This window comes from Spermophilus citellus (genome assembly GCF_964194105.1).
Source record: "Spermophilus citellus genome assembly, chromosome: 7".
In the NCBI taxonomy this organism is placed as follows: domain Eukaryota; kingdom Metazoa; phylum Chordata; class Mammalia; order Rodentia; family Sciuridae; genus Spermophilus; species Spermophilus citellus.
This window is the reverse complement of record NC_138188.1, coordinates 155,732,225-155,751,791: the sequence shown is the minus strand read 5'-3', so window position 1 is coordinate 155,751,791 and position 19,567 is coordinate 155,732,225. Positions and strand designations below refer to the sequence as shown.

The 19,567-nt window shown below is 45.6% G+C and overlaps 1 long non-coding RNA gene across 2 annotated transcripts in view; it reads right to left on the bottom strand.

The window, feature by feature from the left end:
- Positions 1–11,884, bottom strand: part of LOC308652810 — a 43,592-nt gene extending 31,708 nt beyond the window's left edge. For both annotated transcript variants that reach the window (XR_014022901.1, XR_014022902.1), the window contains exons 1-2: positions 11,690–11,884; positions 8,813–10,305 (exon numbers count right to left, since the gene is read on the bottom strand). This is a non-coding gene — a long non-coding RNA (uncharacterized lncRNA). The remainder of the gene's footprint in view (positions 1–8,812; positions 10,306–11,689) is intronic.
- Between the last annotated feature and the right edge of the window lie 7,683 nt (positions 11,885–19,567).

The window sequence follows — 19,567 nt, the reverse complement described above, 5'->3', positions numbered from 1 at the left end:
AATAAAAAGAAACTTGATCTGCAACCGATGACAAGATAAATTCTGAGCTCTGAGTCATTCTATGATGTCAGATTTGCCGCATCTGGAAACGACATCCCATCTTGAGGCTACTCTGGAGAAACCAAGGCCCAAGCAGAGAAGCCCAGTCCTTTGAGAGATTGGTCCAAGTCGCTGTCTGGGGAAAGCCCCTGGCCCTTTGAGGGTGTGCCCAGTACAGGGCCTCTCTTCCCACCCTCCTGCTCACCCTGCACTGTGGTGAGACACGTCTGCGGTCATTTCCAGCCAAGAGGAGCAACTGAGACCCAGGGGAGGAGGTCCGGAGGGTCACGTAGCCTTGGCGTAGCATTCTCCAGACTCTGGACACTGCCCCTTCCCCCAGGAGCACCTCCCTGCCCCTTGACATTTGGTCTCAGGCTGAAGCCTCAGATTCCCAGGCAGAGAATCCCAGCTGAAACCCTGAAACTGCACAACGGGTCGCCTGAGCTCAGTGGTGACGTCAGGGAGAGTGGTTGTATTCTTTTTCCAGTTCTGCCCAGGGAAAGGCAGCGGGCCCTCCCAAAGGCAGCAGAGACTAGGGAGGATGTAAGTTACAACTCAGGTCTTAAAACCAGTACTAGGGATTTTGTTTTCACTCCTTGCTCCCTAAGAGTAGCCCCCTAGCCATGTCCTTTCAAGAGAATTTTGTTCTCCAAAAGATATGTTCAAGCCTTAACCCTTGGGCACCTGTGCATATGACCTTATTTGGAAATAGGGTCTTTGTAGACGTACTCATGTTGAAATGAGGTCATGCTGGATTAGGACAGGCCCTACCTAATGCAAGGTCTGATATTGTTATAAGAGGGACATTTGAACACATGGATGAGGGCATGTGACGGCAGACACAGAGACTGGCACAATGAACCTATAAGCCAAGAATGATCACTAGAAGTCAGGAAGAAACAAAGAAGGTCCTCCCCTAGAGTTGTCATCATGAACTTGGCCCTGTGTCACCTACACTTTGAACAGACATAACACTTTTTTTTTTTTTAACTGCGGATTGAACTCAGGAGCAACCAACCACTAAGCCACATCTCCAGCCCTATTTTGTATTTTATTTAGAGACAGGGTCTCACTGAGTTGCAGAGTGCCTCACTTTTGCTGAGGCTGGCTTTGAACTCTCAATCCTCCTGAGTCAGCCTCCTGAGCCTTTGGGATTATAGACATGTGCCACATTTTAAAATGTTCAAAATTTGGAGTATTTGGGACTTGGGATTTTAGAATTAGAAATGCTCAATGAGTAAAGTCTATGCAATTATTTCAAAATACAAAATCAAACACTTCTGGTCCCAAGCACTTCAGATGAGGGATACTTAAACTTCAGTTTGTTACAGTAGCTCGAGGAAGTTAACAGAGTAAAGAAAATAAGACTCTGGAGATGGAGCGATCACACACCAAGACAGGAATCGAGAGAGCAGCTAGAGTCCCAGAAGAATAGGCTAATGCCTTCTGAGGGCACACCCCAAGAACCTAACCACCTCCCGCCAGGCCCCTCCTCTTAAAGGGCCCACATCTTCATATCACTATGCTGGCACAAGCTTCCTAGTCATAGCAACGTCCAAAAGATTAAAAGCAGTGTCTCAAAGAGATATCCATATGTTTACATTCAGAGCTGCATTATTCTCAACAGGTAAAAAGTGGTAAATGTGGAAGCAACCCAAGTGTCCACCCAAGGGTGAACACTTACTTACCAATGACAAGAGTTCTGGACATGGGCTGCACAGCAAGGTGAATGGATTTAACACTCCTGAGGCGAATGCTTAAAAATGGTCAAGATGGCACTTTTGGACATATCATGGGTATGTTACCACAAACTTAAAAATTCCATCTCTTTCCATGTGCTCTGCACCCCAAATGATGGGCCCAGCCTCCACCTCTGACCTCTGGGTAACAGTCTCTTTTCCCATTGGAGTCTCCTCTTCCGGATGTTCTCAGAAGCTGCCCTCCCATTTTCACAGGCCACTGCTCAAGGAGACCTTCCCTAAGAGACCTCTCTAGAATGGCTGCCTCCCTGGCTTGATTTCCCTTGGTGGCACTTCCTAGACTTGACATTATAAGTTATTGCTTGCTTCTTTTTTCTCTCTCCTTGTGAGGGTGGAGATTTTTGTTTGCTTTGTTTATCACATAGCTCCTGGCACACAGTAGGAGTTCAATAAATGCAGTGTATGAAGAATGACTTGTTGAGACAATGGTCAAGCATAGCAGTGGGGGATGCAGTTCATGATAGAGCACTTGACTAGCAGCCATGAGGCCTTTGGGGTTCAGTCCCCAGCATTGGAGGGGAAAAAAGGACAAAGGCAGGGGCCCCCAGAGGCCTCAGATCACCCTGTTACTGTTTGATAAATCCAACTTCTTTTCTAAACAATGGGATCCCCTCGGACACCTCAAAAACTGTGATGGTGTATATAAGGTCCCAAGAGCTATTGCAGAAAACAGTTACAAAATGCATAATTTGGGGCACACATGGAATCTCAGTGTTTGTAGAATGAAGATCTTTTGTATTGGCACAATTTCAAAATTCAAGCAAAAGCTGTTTTACCATTTTCTCCAGCCACAAATAAAGCTCCAGTCTGGCAGGGTCAGGACCCCTGGGTGACCAGTGCCACCACTCTCCGCCTGTGGAACCTTGGGGAAGCCAAGACTCTGATTTCTTTCTGATCCTGTTGAAAGGCCAGGTTGGTGTCCCATGGGTCCCTTCCTACTTGAACATTCTAACACCTTTGAAAAGCAGTCGTTTGTTCTCTCAAGATTCCTGAGATTTTTAAGCTCATCTCAAACTGCTAATTGATCAGATTTCCTTTCTCACCTTTCCACCCATTGGCAATGCGCTAACAGGAGGAAAACATTTCTATGCCGGAGTAAAACTACAATGATTCACAGCATGTCAGACCTAAACATAGTAGAGGAGGAGTGGGGATGCAGGAAGACAGAGGAAGGTACTCATTCTTGGAAAAAAACAAATTTGAACTCAGAACAGCATTATTCACCATCACGGTGATGACCATGACAGGCGGCTGGAGTTTCCATGAGATCGTAGATGTCATGGCCCAGGCATTCAGATGATGTTAGAATGGTGGCATCCCAGACTGCCAATCACAACCACGCAGACTCCACCTTAGGGAGGCCAAGAGTGGGTCTGGGGCGGGGGCTCAGTGTTGGGGTTGAAACCGTCCCCGGAGCAATTCCGGGCCGGGTAGGGTGGGGTGCAGTGGTGCCTCCCAGGCCCTGCTGACTCACAAGCCAACACTGTCACCATCACCCAGAGAAGCAGGAAGTAGCACAGGCAGCCCTGGCCCGATGGGACCAGAGGCAGAGAGGCCGCAGCACTGACTTTCAGTTCTGGTTGTAGGAAATTTACCAAGTGGAACGAGGGGACTCGAAAGAGTTCATGTGCTTTACTGAAGATGAGCCTGAAAGCACTTGGGCCAAAAATAGATGCATGTGTGTGAGAGAGATCTCTGGTGACTTATTTTTAAAAGGCTCTGGCTTTCCTGAACTCAGCCTCCCAATCCCAGACACATACTCTCTGACCATGTCCCTTCCCATGTGAACGCGTCCTGCGGTGTGTTCGGTGTGTTCGTGGTAAGCCCTTCTGAAGCCAATCTGCATGGGGAACCACGCAGCCTCAGGGGGGTACTTGCAAGGAAGTGAGTGAGGGTTAGGCCAGCAGGCTTGACCCCTCCCTCAAAGCTGTTCTCATCAAAGGGAAGGGGCTATTATACTTACGGTCTATGCTGACACTGGAGACCAGAATTTGTTCTTATGGTATGTAGCCAGAAAAACTATAAGAGAAAATAGAAGGAGGTAGTTGTTTTCACCCAAAACATAAAGAATTGTGGCCCCGGGAGTGGCCATGGCCACCCCTCCACTCCCATCCTCACCTGTTTGTTACTCATGCAGAGGTGGCTCTGTGGCCTCAGTTTTTGGAGAACCTCAGAGGCTACAAAATCACTCTGGCCCTCTGAGGACTCCTCAGAACTTTGGTATAATGATTAAAGGTGTCATTGGTTGTCCCAGGGCATAGCAAGAACCAGCAGGAGGCAATCTTCATCAAAGGCAAAGTGGTGGTTTCACACAGTACTGCGGAAAGCAGACCTAGACTCCAGAGCAGGAGAGAGGACCATGGCAGTTCTCTGGGTAACAGTGGACAGGTCACACTCATGAACCCATATGGTGTGCCCTCTGGGCATGTACACAGATAACCGTAGTTGGGCATATTCAAAGACAACCAGATGGACAAGAAAACATGACACTGTAAGTGAAAGCCAGCAGACAAAAGGAAGGGACCACCAAGATCCCAGATATTTGAATCACTACACAGGTGCTGAAAAACATTCTGCATACTATATTAAAAAAGAAACAATCAAAAAGTTTGAAAATTTTAGCAAAAACCTGGGAACAATAAAAAGTGGCACACTTGAAAAAAATAAAAGAACTCAAGAGAACTAGATGTAAAAAAAAAAAAGAAAGAAAGAAAAGCTACAATCACTAAAATCAAAGACCAAATGGATGGTTTTAACCATACTTTGAACCCACTAAAGAAATTTGTGTGCCAAAATTAAAGCAGAAGAAACTATTAAGCTGACGTATGGAGAGATTAAACGATGAATAAGAGAACAGAGAGGGTAGTGGGGTTTGTAGTGAGAAGACCTAACATACGTTTATTCAAAATATCTGAAGAAGTAAAAAAGGAAAAAGGTACAGAGAAAGTATCTGAGAATATAATGATAGAGAAAGGAAAGGAGGGAGGGAGGAAGTGAGGAAGGAGAGGACAGGAAAACTAGTGGAGAGGCAGTTCTGTGTTCAGCACTTGCCCTGCAAGCCCTGGGTTTGATCCCCGGGATCACAAAAGAAAACAGGAGACAACAATGGGGTGGAGGTAATGGCCTTTTTCTTCCCCCTCCGTGTTTAACAATCTTTCATTCAAATGTGAAAGTTCAATATAAGCCATTTGTAGGGCTTGGGATTTGTTGTTCTTTTAAAAACAAGAATCAGAGGGCTGGGGATGTGGCTCAAGCGGTAGCGCGCTCGCCTCGCATGTGTGCGGCCCAGGTTCGATCCTCAGCACCACATACCAACAAAGATGTTGTGTCCGCCGAGAACTAAAAAAATAAATATTAAAAACTCTCTCTCTCTCTCTCTCTCCCCCCTCTCTCACTCTCTCTTAAAAAAAAAAAAAAAAGAATCAGGGAAATGCAACAAAATGATTTTCCACTTTAAAAAAAAAAACATTTTCAGGGATAGGATAGATCATAGGGCCATAAAAGATTCATTTCTCCCCCTACTAGGTCTTACATCTTCCATAATCTTAATACATATTCCTGAATGAAGATTTACAGTTCAACTTTGCAAGAATGATTCTTTTAAGGGCTGGGGATGTGGCTCAAGCGGTAGCGCGCTCGCCTAGCGTGCGCCCGGGTTCGATCCTCAGCACCACATACAAACGAAGATGTTGTGTTTGCCGAGAACTAAGAAAAAATAAATAAATGTTAAAATTCTCTCTCTCTCTCTCTCTCTCTCTCTCTCTCTCTCTCTCTGTCCCCCTCTCTCTCTCTCACTCTCTCTTTAAAAAAAAAATGATTCTTTTAAGAAGTCATCCATAGGGGCTGGGGCCGTAGTTCAGAGGTGGAGCGCTCACCTAGCATGCGTGAGGCACTGGGTTCAATCCTCAGCACCACATAAAATAAAATTAAGATAATGTGTCCAGGGGCTGGGAATGTGGCTCAGTGATAGATTGCTTGCCTCGAAAGTACTGGGCACTGGGTTCGATCCTCAGCACCACATGAAAATAAACACATAAAATAAAAGTCTTGGGTCCAACTACAACCAAAAAAATAAAATACAATAAAGATATTGTGTCCACCTATAACTAAAAAATAAATATTTTAAAAAAGAAGTCATCCATAAACATTCAACTGACTACTTAAAAGCCCCAGTGGAGGCTAGAAGATTGTGCAAAGCTAAAAGGAAAACCTAGCCCTTCTCCCCACTGAAATTATCCTTCAAGAACAAAGGTGAGCCAAGCGTAGTGGTACAGGACTGTAATCCAAGCCACTTGGGAGGCTGAGACAGGAAGATCACAAGTTCAAGGCCAGCCTCATCAACTTTGTGAGGCCCTGATTCAAAATAAAAATAAAAAGGGCTATGGATGTAACTCAGTGGTAAAATGCCCTAGTTCAGTTGTGCTTGCAGCTGATACTGGATGTGTATGCTCTGGGGTGCATGCCCTGGGTGTAGACTCTTACATCACTAACTTAAGTCTAAGTTCTGCAGTTTATCTGAGTTCACATTATGTCATGGGCACATTCCTTATAGGCTTTTATCCAACACGCACACAATTAATATAATCAACAGTCAATAATCCTATAATATTTCTGGTACTCATATCAGCCTTGCAGACCTCAAACAGATCAGCAAGGATCAGCTGAAGCTGAGCCTGCAGAGCCCATGTGGCTACAAACCAGGAGGGAGTGCCACATCCAGGGAGATGCAGAGAAAGCTAACATGCTTCCCAAATATGAGCCAAAAGGAAAAACCATTGGCCTGGGTTTGCAAAAAGGCTGATATTTTCCATGACACCTCCCCGAGTTTCCCAGGTGAGAACCCACAAGGATCTGCTTTTTTAACATTGGTTTATAATCACCCAGTCTCTCTAGTAATCAATGAAAAAAAAATTACACTCACAGGGAAAAAAGTCTGTAGGGTCATGTAAGGAGATGAGGTTGACTTGGAGCAGGTAGCAGCAGAAACATAGGGTGCAGCGCTTTGCAGAGAAACATATCTCAGCTCCAAATGGATTGGCTAGGAATGGATTGGGACAGGGATAGAGAATCACTGAGAGACTCCAAGTGCCTCTTACTGAGATGGGAAAGACAGAAGAGAGTGTTTTGTTTTGTTTTAATTTGGATGGGAGTGAGAATGCAGATTGAAGATTTCAGTTTTAGTCTTCTCAATTGGTGATGATTGTGAGATGACCAACTCAGAAGAGGGGTTTATATGCTACCTGTAAATATTGGAATTATTAGCACATTATAGAGGGCATTTCAAGCCACAGAAAAGGATGAGATCATCTAACAAAAATGTGTTGTAGAGGTATCTTTAAAACAGTTTTTTTTAAAAAAGAAAGAAAACAAAATTCATGATCTATCAATAGAGGTCATGGTGTCCAATTAAGCATTTAGGACTTCTACAATTTTATTTACATATAAATGTATATATGACATACATAACAAGCAATGATCTTACCCAGGATTTCCTGGTACCTCTTACTCTTCTCTTTTCTCCAAACTTCAGAGTTAGCAACTGAAACACTTGTTGCCCTGGCCAAGGGATTCGATAAAAGAATATGGCCAAGCCAGGTACAGTGGTGCACGCCTGGCGCAGTGGCGCACACCTGTAATCCCAGAGGCTGAGGCAGGAGGATCGTGAGTTCAAAGCCAGCCTCAGCAACAGTGAGGCGCTAAGCAAACTCAGTGAGACCCTGTCTCTAAATAAAATACAAAATAGGGCTGGGGAGGCGGCTCAGTGGTCGAGTGCTCCTGAGTTCAATTCCTGGAACCAAAAAGGAAAAAAAAAAGAAGAAGAAGAAAGCAAGCAATGCTCTGGAGATCTGTGGGTAACAACTCCTGCAGGTAGCTTTGCAGGGAGATTCTGTAAAAGCCGAAACTGGCAGAAGTGGGAGAAATACCAGCCACGGGTATTCATAGCAGACACTGTCCCTCCCTGCTGCTGGGGCTCGTGGAGAAGCTAGGAAGAGAGGAAAGAGGAGAGGGGGCAAAGACAGAGGGAGATGACGTGCCCACCCCAGACCTGGGACACGATCATGGTCTTGGAGGATGCCAACCATGCCTGCTTCACTCCCACTGTGTGCCCAGAGCCTGGCACAGAGCCCAGTCCCATGGGAAGCATCCAGGACACGTCCTGGAATGACTGAATGGCAGGAGCCCAGTGAGGATTTGTGGAATAAATACACATGCTATAAATGTTAGTGCGTTGAAGAAACATAATACATTGGGAGTTAAATTAGAAGAAATTCGTTTTCAGCCTTGTGGAGATATAATTGACAAATACAAACCACATGTATTTAAGGTGTACAACTTGATTTCTTGACATGTGTCTACATTGAGAAATGATCACAGCGCTCAAACTGGTTAATGTATCTATCCACAGTTCCATGGTTACTGGGATGGGCTGAGTGCATTATGCAAAAGTTCAAGGGTCAGAACTTTAATCCTTTAGTGTGGCTGTGTTGGGAGGAGGGGGTGTTTGGGCCCCTGGGGCAGGGCCCTCCTGAATGGATTAGTGCCTTCTCATAAGAATGGGCTAGCTAGCAAGGGAGATGGGCCCCCTTTCCTCTCCTTTGTGAGCACCCTCCTGCTATGTCAGGATCAGCATGAGGTCCTCAACAGATGTGGTCACCCAGTCTTGGATTTGCCAACCTTGAGTCTGAATTAACTTGTTTTCTTTAAAAATTACACACTTGGGGACGGGACTGTGACTCAGTGGTAGAGCGTTTGCCTAACATGTGCAAGGTACTGGGTTCAATTCTCAGCACCGCATATAAATAAATTAAAAAATAAAGGTCCACTAACAACTAAAAATTTTTTTTAAAAAATTACACACTTGTATGTAGCAACAGAAAACAAACTAGATAGTTACCATTTTCCTGTGCGCGTGTGCGCACACGGGTGTTTGTGTTTGTGTGTGTGTGGAGAACCCACAGATCTATCCCCTCACAGGATCCCTAGTGTGCCAGCTGTTAATGGCAGTCACCGACCTGTGCCTGAGGTCTGTGGCATGAACTCATGCTGTGCACTGAGTCTTGGCACTTTGACCAATATCTTCCCGTGGGAGATGCCCTCTCCCTGCCCCTGGTCACCAACATTTTACTCTCTGTTTTTATGAGTTGACTAAAATAGAAGCAAGTCTTTAACATTCATCCAAATCCCACCATCTCCCGAAACCAGAGCATTGAAGGTTTCCGTTTCCCTCCTGTTGTTCCCGTAAAGGCGGAATCCTACCATCTCCTGGAGCCTGGCATCTTATGCTGGTGACCCCAGTAGGACTGGGTGTGCCTCTTTCCACCAGCACCTGTGCAGTGAGACTGCAGGCTCCTGCCCTGGGGGTCCTGAGGGTGGAGGAACCACGAGGAAACAACCCAATTTGTGGTTCTGATGCTGAGCTGGAGACGTCTTGGGAATCACATGAGAGAAACCGGGAAAAAGGAGCTCACAGGTCCCTGGTCTCTGGAGGTGGCTCCTGGCAAAAGAAGCCAGGAGAGGGGCCCGAGCCTGCAAAGGGTTCTCCTGGGAACTCAAGGTCCCCAAGATGGAGTCATAACACCGGGAAGTGCTGTTGAACTCCTGCCAGATGTGCCTGTGAATTCATCTGCAGGCACATCTGTCATGTGTCGCAGATACATTGTAACTGCCTGGTGAACATCCATCTCAAGGGAAAGGAAGAAGGCTGGAGCATTATCATAATGCCAAAAAACTCACAAGTGAACCATTGTCAGCCAAGGGCTATCTGTAATTTTTAAAAGATGTCATCAATCTGACTTTTGGAGTTTTGTTTTCTTTAGTCACATAGCAGTTGGTCTTCATATTGTAATACAAAACAATGTTCTGGATCTGTCCATGAGCTCACCTAAAGCAGTGGCCTTACAGAAAGGGTTGAAAGAAAACAAGTGTCCCATGTGAGCCTTGTTAACAACAGAATGTGAGTAGAATGCATACAAGTCAGGCTCAGGGTCTAAAAGCCAAGTTCACTGGATACATTCTGTAAAGGAGACCTAGGGCGAGCACGTCACTCACAGTCTCTGGTCACTCTGGTGCCAGAGCTCATCCTTGGGGCCTTGCTCACCAGGCACGCGTTGAATTTTCCCTTTGTTTTTTAGCTCCTGCAAAACAACCTAGAAGAAGACTGGGAAGGTCCCTTGCTTAACTTAATGAGTCATCTGAGGGCCAGAGAGGTCAGGCATGGCCCAGGTGATATTGGCTATGTGGCCCATCTGCTGGTCATCACTACTTGAAGGAGTGAGGGAAGTTTCTCATATTTTTCTGAAGCTTTCAATGGAAGAATACGATTCAGTTTTCCATCGCTGTAGCAAAGTACTTTAGTTAATAAACTTTAAAAGATGAAAGGTTTATTTTGGCTCACAGTTTTGGAGGTTTCAGTGCATCGTCAGTTGGCTCTCTGGCTTTGGGGCCTGTGGCAAGATAGCACGTCATGGCAGGAGCCCATAATGGAGGAAGCCACTCCTCTTAGTAGCTGAGAAGCAAAATGGGACAGAGGATGAGACAGGGATCCCAAAATCCCCTCAAGGGCATGCCCCCAGGGACCAAAGACTTTCCTCTAGGGTCCACCTCTAAATTTCACCACCTTCCAATAGCAATAACATACTGGGGACAAAGCCTTAACATATGGGCCTTTGGGAGACATTCCAGAATCACACTATAGCCAAGACCTGTATGGATCTGCCCCGTATTGATCATTTTCTGAGAAAGGGGTTTATCATAAAATGCCCCCTGTGCTGAGCTACTCAACGATGTTTTACATGTGAAAACTCCACCATACCCTCCTCCTTTGACACAGAAGTTTTTATCTCACCTAACTTTAACAACCATACGCTTATAGGTAAACACATGTCCGGTTAGTTGCTGCCAGGGCACAATGCCAGGGCATTATCTGAAAGGTCACAGCACATTTCATGTCCTTCGTTGAAAATAGAAAAATGTAAACAAAAGACCCCTCCATAGAAAACAGCAGCAGGTCAGAGTTTGATGTATGGGGCTTTCGTTTCTATATTTGGCATCTTTAACTTCTTAGCCAAACAGACCATCTAACAAACACTGGGAAAAGCAAACTGGAATGTTCTCTATGGTTGATTCAACTCCCTCATTCTTTTCCAAGAATCTCCCCAAATTCTGGAATCTTCTTATCAGCTCTCAGAAGAACAACAGAAGGAAACCAGCACTTTCTAAGCCCTGAATCCTACTTCTACCTAACCTCCCTCCCTGGCTCTGCTCAGGCTTCCTGTTTCTGTAGTTCAGCTTCCACCCCTGCTTTAAAAACCACCTCCACTGTTGCCAGGAATTTTCTCTAGCTGGGTCCCCAGGAGATGCTGGGCGGGGAGGTCATAGGAAGCCCACCTTGGGAGAGCAGCATGGAACCCAGGTAGATGAATGGTGGCCATGTGCCTCCTATACAGGATCCTGCCTATTCTATCGTGCACCTCATCTCACCAGGGCACTGTGACAGATATGCTGGGGGTACCATCCCTCAAGGCTCACACTTGGCACTCCACAAATCCTCCCAGATGCTGAACCCCCTGCAGGACAGGAAGGCAGGAGTTCAAACAGCATGGCAGAGGAGATCTGGAACCATCGACCAATTCTAATACTCTGATGAGGGAAACAGGCTTATTTTGTCAACAGCACCTACCAGCAGAGCACACCAAGGCCCGGTGGGGAGTGGGATTCCCCCAGGCCCCAGTGACCACCGACTTGAGCCTGTCCCTGACTTCTCTTCCCAGTTGACCTTGGACGGCATTGGACATGCTCATCTACAACGACTTCTACATCCTTGCCGCTCCATTTCCAGTTGTTCTCTTGGGGAACTCTGATCAATTTTTGATGAGCCAAAAATACACTACCTTAAATCCAGCTAAATGTCAGGACTCTCAGGTTCCCTTGGAACAATCCATCGGACTGATGGTGGGTCATTTAAAATTCTGCAGCTATTCCGTCAGGTTCAATTCAACAAATAGCTGCTGAGTGATTGCTGCAGCCAGGCTCTGCTGATCTGGGACGCTCCTGGTTGTCTCAGACCTCATGGAGCCCCCAGCCCAGTGTAGCTACAAGACAAACTGAAGGAGTGGAAAGAAGTTGCAAAATGTACTATAAATAGCCAGAGGATTAGAGCTAATCTAGAGGGCCAGCTGCTGCTGCTGCTGCTGCTGCTGTTGCTGTTGCCACTGCAAGGAATTGAAGCCAGAAAAAGAACCAAAGAAGATGCAGGAAATGTGCTGAAAAAATCAGCATCATAATAATAATGGCATGGTGGTCACACACAATGGTGACCAAGGTTGTTTTTTTTTTTTTTTTCCCGAGTTCCAATGAAACATCATTCGTTTTTACTTTGTGAGATTGAAGCAGTAATAGCTGGGTGTACAAAGAATTTCCTGTAGATTAATATGAAGCTGGAAGGAGTTGATAGACTTCAACAGTGATTTGGGCTATTAATCCAAGCCAGTCATTCATTAACCCTCAGGAAGTTTTCAGTGCCAAAGTCATTATTATTATTATACGCTGCACCCCAAGCCCAAAATGGGTGTATGGCTACTTTTCTCTCCAGGGTACTCGGAGTATGAGTCAGCCAGGGAGCCTGAATCATTTCCTAAATTGCCTTCCACTTCGTGGGGAGCTGGGCTTTGTACAATGCACTTGCTGTTGAGGGAATTCTGCAGAGAGCCCTTTTGAGAGGTAACTGTTGCTCTTGCCTTTTCTACAAGGTCCTGAATCACTAGAGCAGGATGTTGGTCTCCAGGTTTCTGTTCTGTCCTTCTGTAGTGCAAGGTGAGCACTCCTAACCTGAAAATCTGAAACCTAAAACTCTCTAACTTTGTCTCATACTCAAAATTATTTAAAATAGTGTATAAAATTGCCCTCAGGCTATGTGTACCAAGTGTATATGAAGCATAAATGAATTCCATATTTAGACTTGGTCCCATTCTGGAAGATTTTCCATTATGTATTTGCAAATATTGTGAAACCTGAAAAAAAAATCTGAAATACTTCTGGTCCTGAGCATCTCTAATCTAAAATGCTTGGTATTTCAGCCAGACACATGGTCATTCGGCTAAAGACTCCATTTCTAGCCTCCTGTTATGATTTGGATGTGAGGTGCCCCCCAAAAGCTCACATGTGAGACAATGTAAGAAGGTTCACAGGAGAAATGATTGGGTTGTGAGGGTCTTAACCCAATCAATGATTTAATCCCCTGATAGGGATTAACTGAGTGGTAACTGAAATGGTAGAGTATGGCTGGAGGAAGTGGGAATTGGGGTGTGGTTTTGGTGTATATATTTGTATCTGGAGAGTGGAGTCTCTCTGCTTCTTGATCGCCATGATGTGAGCTGCTTCCCTCTGCCACACACTCTGCCGTGATGCTCAGGCTCATCTCGAGCCCCGAGGAATGGAGCCAGCCTTCTGTGTTCTAAGACCTCTAAAACTGTGAGCCCTCAAATAAACTTTTCCTCCTCTATAGTTGTTCTGGTCAGACCGTTTAATCACAGCAGTGAAAAAGCTGACTGAAACACCTCCCATACAGTACTTATGGTCATGTGACTAGACAACACCTTGATCTTGATCTTGCCCTCCAAGAATTGATAGTGTGATCACCCTTTGTCCCCAAACCTCCCCTCCACTGCCCCTGTCCACTGCTGGATGAAGATGACAAAAATGGGACCAGTCTCCTCAACAGAGATGGAAAGTACATGTTAAAGATGCAGAGCTGACCTGATAGTCCCTGCACTGCTGCCCTCTAGACTGTGACCTGGAAAGTGATTCACTTCCACCTGGATAACTCTCTGTACTTTGGAGTCTCTTTGTTACAGCAGCTAAACCTGTACTTCCACAAATATAGTACCTACCAAGCAAACCCTGAGGGCCCAATTCAGAGTCCCTTCCTTAGCTGAAGTATATTCTGTGTATATACACAATGTGGAGCACATACTATGTACTGAGCGTTTTTATATATTATTTAATTCTCCCAACAGCCCTATGTAATTTGTAGAATTCCTGTCCCATTTTAAAGATGAGGAAACTAAGGCACAAATAAATCAAGAAACTTGCTCAAGATCCCACAAGTTGGCAGGTGGTGGAGAAAGGATTCAAACCTAGCAGTGAAACACCACACTGCTTCTTCCCTGTGTTGCCCCTCCCTGATAAAATACTTTGGGGTCCAGGTAGACATGCACTCCAGGTTCAGCAAAGCCTAACATTTGCTCTGTGTGAATGTAACCGCCATGTCTTGCTTTTCTACAGGCAGCTTTAATCAGTCACCCTCCAAAGCTCTGCCCAGTGGGTCAGTAGGTCAGCAGCTCCATGTTGATTAATTCCTAATGGATCCCAGGCATGGCGTTTGACACTGGGGACATAAAAATGGATAACACATGGTCCTGGGCCTCAACAATCTTGCCTCTGGTGGAGAAAAAAGAAAAGGCTTAAATGGATGATTTCAACATAATGGATGTGGCCAGTGATAAGATAAGGGCGTGGCAAGGGTCACTGCAGAGGTCACCATCTGCATTTCCAAGGCCTCCCAGCATAAAAACTCACCCATGGGCACTGGGAAGGGAAAGCAAGTAACAGAAAACTGACGGAGACCTGTGCGATTTGGGAATATGTGCTATTTTATCTCGTTCTCACCACAAACCTAAGAGGGGTATTTTATCCCCATTTTACAAATGGTAAGAGTGAGGCCAGCAGAACCTCAGATATATCCCCAGGTTCCTACGCTCCCCAATCCAGGCAGGATGGAGATCGAGGTTGGTGGACACTTGGGGGGAGCAGCCTTTGAATGGGGAGCAATTCTGAAGGAGAGACTCATCTGCAGAGCCCACATTTTACCTTTGCTCCCAAAGTAAGGAACACGTTGATCCTCAGACTGGGAAAGGTGTCTTCCCTCTAGTCTTTTGATCGGAGGAAGAAACACTTGGGAGAATGGAGCCAGCTAAGGGACAGGGCTGGTTTGCTGAGACACAGGCTTCAGGACGGAGAAGGGAGACAGGTGATCACTGTGGCCCTTTCCTGTGTCGGGGAACTAACTGCTCCATCCCAACGTTGACAGTCTTGGTTCTGGGATCTGAGCCCCAGTGACTTGCCCCCTGAGGTCCTGGCCTATCTGAGTTCCCTACTCCTCCTACCCATCTGGAAGGCTCAAGGGAGGGCCAGGTGACCTAGCAAGGGCCTCTGTAACTCGACCTGTGGCCCTGGGACAAAGAGAGGCTCTCTCAGCCCCCCTGAGCATCCGGCTAGAAGGCCCAGAGGTGAGGTAGCAGTTCCCAGGTCAACTCCAAACCCACCCCTGTCTGTTCTAATCAGAGAAGTCATCCATCAATCAATCGATTTCTCCTTTGTTTGCCTGACGAGGTTCAGTTTTCATCCCTTGCCGTCTAAAGTGTCCTAACGCAGCGGGAAGGCCTACATGCACATTCACCATGTAATTTCAATATATGACTTCCTTAGGTTTATTTCTCACTTTTATATCATATTTTATTATTACATATATATTTAGCTTAATCATAGTAATCAAAATATGCTACATTTAATTTAATCATATAATCACTTTATATATAAACATGTTAAAAATATTTCCTATGTAAAACATATTTTATAAATAGGATATTTATGTTTGCTTATTATGTTAATCATGATACATATTTTATTATATCATTACATGTATATTTATAGCTTCAATACTTGGAGTTTTGTTGTGAGAACATTGGGCATGCAACCCTCATTTTCAAATGAAACTACAAAGACAAATGCCAAGGTCCAATATTTGGAAACTTCATCTCTTTATGTGACTCCTATAGCAAATGATTTTCATAAATTTCATCACCAAGACCTGTCCCCATGTCTACCCAGGAAGTTCCAGAGGATGCAGTTATTCTGCCTTAATCACCAGCCCTGCCTCTAGGAGATGTCGGTTCTACATACTTATGATTTTTAAATGTGTGTTTCTACTTGGGTTGCCATGTTTGTCTAAGAAAACTGAGCCTGTGATTAACTTCTTTCATTTTTTTACTTCTTTTTTATAAAAGGTATTACTCAGAATGGATCTTCCCAGGATCTCACAGATTTCTGGAACATGTAGCCTAAAGTAGAACAAATTTTCCATTTCGACACCTGGGGCCTGGCCCCGTGTGTAGCAGATTCCGATGCACCCACTGAGGTGTCTTCAGGGATTCAAGGCCCACCCTCCCCCTGGGCCCCCAACACCAGCTTCCTGAGGCCTACAGTCTTCTGCTTGGAGTACGGCCTCTCCTTCCTCAGAGATGACTTTACAAAGCATTTCCACCTGGGAGAGATAACACGTAGACAAATTCACAGTCAGACATAAAGGGCTGGGAGCAGGTTCCCTCCAGTTCTGAACGGGTCAGGGAGTGGAGTGAGAAAAGGTGGGCACCTGGCGGGGGCAGCCTTTGAATGGGGAGCAATTCTGAAGGAGAGTCTGAGAGTACAGGAGTGACCCCCCACCACTAGGCTATGGCTTTCACTTGACCCCAGGCGACCACTAACTTATCAGCCCCCTCATCTGTAAATGGGGACCATTTACTACATCTCAGGATGTAAACCTGAAGTCTATGAGCATACTAAATGAGGCCATCAGTGTACAAAAATCCTATTTCCTAAGGATGTCAGATAAATATTTGTTGAGTGACAGGGAAGAATCCCATCTTCACATCTGCTTTGCACACCATTCGTTCAGCATTCAGCATTCATTCAATGAGCTACCTATTGTGTGCCTACTGTGGTCTTTGCAGTCAGGACCTGCTATCTAATGTGCAGGGTTTGGTGTCAAATGAAAGAGGACAGGTTTATGGGGTTGGGCCTGATGGTCATGCCTATAATCCCAGAAGCTCGGGTGGCTGAGACAAGAGAATTGCAAGTTCAAAGCCAGCCTCAGCAATTTAGTGAGGCCCTAATTAACTTAGACCCTGTCTCTAAATAAAATATCAAAAGGGCTGAGGATATGGCTTGATGGTTAAGTACCCCTGGGTTCAATCCCTGGTACCAGAAAAAATAAAATAAAAAATTTTAATAAGTCAACAGCAGAGCATGCAGCTGACAGCACGTTAGAAGCTGAGATCAGAACAGTGACAAAATAAACAAGCATTCTTACCTTTGTGGAGTTGACATTGCAGCAAGAAAAGATTAGAGTATATTTTGACATTAAATACACTCTCCTGTCATGTAGAACAAATAAGAAGAGCAAATAAAAAATAATAAAAAGGCTAAAATTAAAAAAGAAAGAAAAGACAATACAGCCATCCCTTGTTACCCAGGGGGACTGGTTCCAGGACACTGCCCAGTACTACCAAATTCTGCAAAGATGCTCAAGTCTCTTACATAAAATGGCATAGTATTTTCCTATAGCCTCCTCATATAGTTTGGGTCATCCCTAGATGGCTTATTAAAGCTAGGCATAGTGGTGCACACCTGTGAATCCCAGAGAATCAGGAGGCTGAGGCAGGAGGATCTCAAGTTCGGCCAGCCTCAGCAACTTAGTAAGACTCTGTCTCAAAATGTTAAAAAATAAATAAATAAATAAATATAAAGGGCTGGGCATATAGCTCAGTGGTCAAAAAAATAAAATAAAAAATAACACCCTGGGTTCAATCCCAGTACCAAGAAATAAAACAGATGGCTTATAATACCTAATACAATATAAATGTACACAAATCATTATTATATTGTTTAGGGAATAATGACAAGAAAAAAGTCTGTACATGCTCCATACAGTTGTGAATTTTGCCCCCAAAATATTTTTGAACGGTGGTTTGTTGAATCTGCAAACACAGAACCCATAGGTACAGAGGGCCAACTGTGTGGGTTATAAATAAATAAATAAGTCAGGGGAAAAAATACTCAGACTGTTAGAGAGTGTATAGGGAAAGACATGAGGAAGTAGGATGGGTGTAGAAGGGTGAGGTTGTCTACGATTTTAGTTAGATGATGGGGGAAATTGAGAAGGAAAGGGCTGCGCTGAGCGCAGCTGATGTCTGGGGAGGCAGCCGACAGGGAACAGCAGGTGCGAGGTCTCTGAGCAGGAGGGTGCTGGTGTGTCCACAGAAAAGCACAGGCCAGCCTGCAGCACCAGAGCCTGGGAAGACGGGGCACCAAGGTGAAGTCAAGCAGGCAAAGGTCTCTCTCAGGGGCTTCGTGATTATCCTAATGACAGAAGGCACTGGCTCCAAGCAGGGTGGGTCGGGGAAGTGGCGAGAAGGGGTCAGGCTCCAGAGAATTTGGAATATGAGACTGAATATGGGGTGTGAGCTACAGGAGTCCAAGGGGACTCCAGAGTTTGGGGACTGAATAATGAGAAGAATAAAGATGCCACCAACTGAGAGGAGGAAATGGTGGGGAGCAGCAGATTGGGGGCATCTAAGTGGCTCAGTTTGTCAAGTTGTTCATATAGAGGCACTGAGCACACCCTGGGAGACAGGAATTTTGGAGTTGGGGTGGGGGTCCAATTGGGAGATAAAAACATGAGTGTCATCAGTAGCATTGTAGGATAAAGAGGAAAGGATCCCCCCACCCCAAGAGCTCCAGTGTGCCTGGACAGATGACCCAGAAGCCCTGTCAGTATTGGACGAGGTCAGGTTGACCAAGGACAAGCAACAGGAAGAGCTGAGCCTGAGTAGCTGAGCTTGGGAGGTCCCAAGGCCTCTCACAGATGCTCACCCACCACCTCCACCCTTCAGCAGGTCCCGTCCATGCCACCTTCTAAATAGCTTCCAAATCGGCAGTTCCTCTCCACCTTCCAGCACCCAGCTCAGGCTGGTACGGGGACAACCACAGGGAACTCACATCTGCTTTCACTCCCTCCCGAGGCTTCCTCTGGCCAGAACACGTGGTCCCTTGTTTTAAACCCAGTGTGGCTTCCCATGGCATTTCAATTTCAGCCAAGTGCTTTTGCAGGGCCTGCAAAGTCCTGCACAATGTGGCTCCTGCTGACATCTCAGGGCCCCTTCCTGTGTCTGTCCGGTGCTGTGCCACTCTGGCCTTCCTTGGCTCTTTGCAGTAGGGTGGTCCGGGAGGTGGTGAGGAGTGACTGGGTTCTGGATACAGGAGGTGAATTGCTGAGGGATTGGACACATGAAGCTTGAGGCTCCCAGCTTTCTTCCCATCCCAGAACCTTTGCACCTGCAGTTCCCATGGCCTAGAATCTTCTCCCTGTCATTCTGGTGTTGCAGCTAGCTCCTCAGTATTACGCAGGTCTTTCCAGAACACCTGCTTCTGTCACTGCGGGCATGTGCATGCCAGAGCAATGAGACAGCCTGAGTCACCTACATGCACATTCCTGCTGGGGCTACAGCACTGTCATTTCTATTTCAGCTCTCATACCACAAATCAGTGCCCTTATCAGAAATGACTTAATGCCACGTGTTGGTTTTCTCCTCCTCCTCCTCCTCCTCCTCCTCCTCCTCCTCCTCCTCCTCCTCCTCCTCCTTCTCATTTTGTGCTTTTTCTTGTTGATTTCACTGTTAAAATGACCCCAAGCATAATGTTCAAGTGCTATCGTGTGTCTTGAGCTTCTAAGTTCTAGAAGGCCATGATGTCCCTTGGGGAGAAAATCCCTGATAAATAGATCAGCTTCCCTCAGACAGCTGTTAAAGTGCTGCAGGCTGGGAGCTCAATGTCAATGAACAGAGAGCATATCTTAAATGAGGGGTCTTTTGAACAGAAACACATGAAGCAGTTATATGTTGATGATCTGATGAAAATGAGATCACAAGCTCACA